This window comes from Neomonachus schauinslandi, chromosome 1, assembly GCF_002201575.2.
Source record: "Neomonachus schauinslandi chromosome 1, ASM220157v2, whole genome shotgun sequence".
Classification (NCBI taxonomy): Eukaryota; Metazoa; Chordata; class Mammalia; order Carnivora; family Phocidae; genus Neomonachus; species Neomonachus schauinslandi.
Window position 1 is genome coordinate 56,961,674 of NC_058403.1, and position 3,160 is coordinate 56,964,833.

The window sequence follows — 3,160 nt, forward strand, 5'->3', positions numbered from 1 at the left end:
TATATATATATATATATATATATATATATATATATATATATATATATTGCCCATCTTCATTACCCATTCATGTATCGATGGACACTTGGGTTGCTTCTGTATCTTGGCTATTGTAAATAACAGTACAATTAACATAGGGGTGCATATATCTTTTCAAATTAGTGTTTTTGCTTTCTTTGGATAAATATCCAGTAGTGGAATTATTGGATCTTATGGTATTTCCATTTTTAATTTTTTTTTAAATTTATTTATTTGACACAGAGAGATATAGCAAGAGAGGGAACACAAGCAGGGGGAGTGGGAGAGGGAGAAGCAGGCTTCCCGTGGAGCAAGGAGCCCGATGTGGGGCTCGATCCCAGGACCCTGGGATCGTGACCTGAGCCGAAGGCAGACGCTCAACGACTGAGCCACCCAGGCGCCCCTCCATTTTTAATTTTTTGAGGAACATCCAACCCATAGTGGTTGCACAAGTTTACATTCCCACCAACAATGCGCAATTTTTTTCTTTTCTCCACATCCTCTCCGACACTTGTTATTTCTTGTCTTTTTGATACTAGCCATTCTGACTGGTGCAAGGTAATATCTCTTTGTGGTTTTGATTTTCATTTCCCTGATGATGAGTGATGTTGAACATTTTTTCATGTGTCTATTGGCCATCTGTATGTCTTTGGAAAAATATCTGTTCAGGTCCTCTGCCCATTTTTGAATCAGATTTTTTTTTTTTTTTTGGTGTTGAGTTTCATAAGTTTTTTAAGTATATATGTTTTGGATATTAACCCCTTACTGGATGTATCACTTGCAAATATATTCCTTCATTCACTAGGTTACCTTTTTGTTTTGTTGATGGTTTCCTTTGCTGTGCAAAAGCTTTTTATTTTGGTGTAGTCCCAATAGTTTATTTTTGTTTTTGTTTGCTTCACCTCAGGGGACATATCCATAAATATGTTGCTAAGGCTGATGATCAAGAGATTACTGCCTATGTTTTGTTTTAGAGGTTTTATGGTTTCAAGTCTCACATTTAGGTGTTTAATCCATTTTGAGTTTATTTTTGTGTATGGTGTAAGAAAGTGATCTAGTTTTATTCTTTTGCATGTTGCTGTCTAATTTTCCCAACGTCATTTGTTGAAGAGACTGTCTTTTTTCCATTGGACATTCTTTCCTGCTTTGTCGAAGATTAGTTGACCATAGAGTTGAGGGTCCATTTCTGGGCTCTCTATTCTGTTCCATTGATCTATGTGTCTGTTTTTGTGCCAGTACCATACTGTTTTGTTTACTACAGCTTTGTAGTATGTCATGATATCTGGGATTATGATACCTCCAGTTTTGTTCTTCCTTCTCAAGATTGCTTTGGTGAGTTTTGTTTTAAGATGCTGAAATGCTTAAGAGAATTATATGTAAATGTACACTTTTATTTTTAGCTTTATTAAAATAGTTGATATGTTTACAAAGGTATGTTTATGGGGTTTGTATATCTGCTTTCTTAAGTGCTTGAGATTCTTGAGGAAATCCATTATATGAACTATGACTGTAGCTGGACTATTTATGGGAATGCAAGTAACCAGGTCTGTAAATGTGTTTAAATATGTAGGAATATTCAAATTATCAGATTTATACATTCATTTGTTGAATTATATGTAATATATAATTACATTTCAAATATAAAATACTTTTATATATAGTATCTAAAGGATTATGCAAATTTTGTTTGTCAAGTGTATAAGCTAACCTAACAATAAATACAAACTGCATTTAATTTCAAACTAAAAATTTTTAATTTACTAGATTTTTGCTATTGTATTTAAAAGCTTAGAGAAAGTATGTTTTTCAATTTATAACTGTAGACTATTGAATGTCAGTGATAACACAGGCTACTGTAAGTATTGTTTTCAGTACACAAAAGCCTCTATGAGATTAAAAAAAAAAAAAAGCCCAACTGATGTCAGCCTGGGACGATTCTAAGAAATCTTTCTGATGAAAGTGACTCTGAGCCTGGAAATAAGGAATCTGAAAAAGTTAGCCAGGACAGAGAGAGCCTGAGCAGGAGAGAGGAATGACAGTGTGAGGGAACACAGAATTTCAGTCTTATTGGAAATAAAGGATGAACTAGGAATCCTTAAGGAGTTAGATGCCAAAACTCCTTATTAGGAACACTATCCAAGAGGCAGCTAAACACAGATCTCCAAAATGCCTCCCACTTCTAAAGCATCGTACACATACTTGGTATGGTAAAAAATGAATCTAACTGCCTTCTTCCAGAACTCTTTTCCATGAAGAGGCCTTGGTGGGCAGCATAAATTGGAAACAAGGCTTTGGATTGTGCTTCCTTCAACAGAACCTGGTGCCAGCTCTGTGGCTCAGGAAACAGAGCTCAATTGTATCCTCCAATCCTCTCTCTTTTTAACCTAATACACTTTTCTGACAGGCCATGGTACCAGTCAAGCCTCACCCCCTCGTGGCCACAGGGTCTCCATCTGCCTTGACGTCAACACACAAGCATCAATGGGAGGAAGAAGAAAGAAGATCAGGAGGAAACATAGGAGCGGAATAAAATGTGAACAAGACTTCTGCCCTATGGCTGGCCCTCCATGGCTACAGGGACTCCTCCTCCTGCCTGACCACTCCTCCAGAGCCTTTTCCCAGCTTCACTAGGGTTCAACCATAGGCAGCTTTGGCTGCTTCCATGTATCTGCATTCTCAGCTCAGGGCCTTCATTGGCATGTGCTGTCTCCTCTACTGGAATATGAACCTTCCCTGTTTTGTCCACTCCTAGACATCCAGGATCCAGAATAGCATCCTTACAGAACAGCCTCTCAGAGAACATGTGTGGGGGCCCGAGTGGGGGATAGGAACTACAAGAATACTCTTTCAATGGCCTTTTCAGCATTTCCTAGTTGTGCTCACCCAAGAGGCAGATAGGATCCTTCTGGGCAGCATCAGATTTGTTCTCTGCCCTCCACACAGGAGAGGCCCAGCCAGCACCCGTCAGACAGTTTTCTGGAAAACTCAGGAAGCAAAGTCTTTTAAAGGCACAGATGGACTGTGTGTACTGTCTTTTTTTTTTTTTTTTCCTCTTCTCATACCGGCTGTTCTAAGTCCTGCTCAGCCCCATGGAATAAAAGACCAGAATAAAGTGTAGCCGAATCCAAGTCCATCTGCCCAA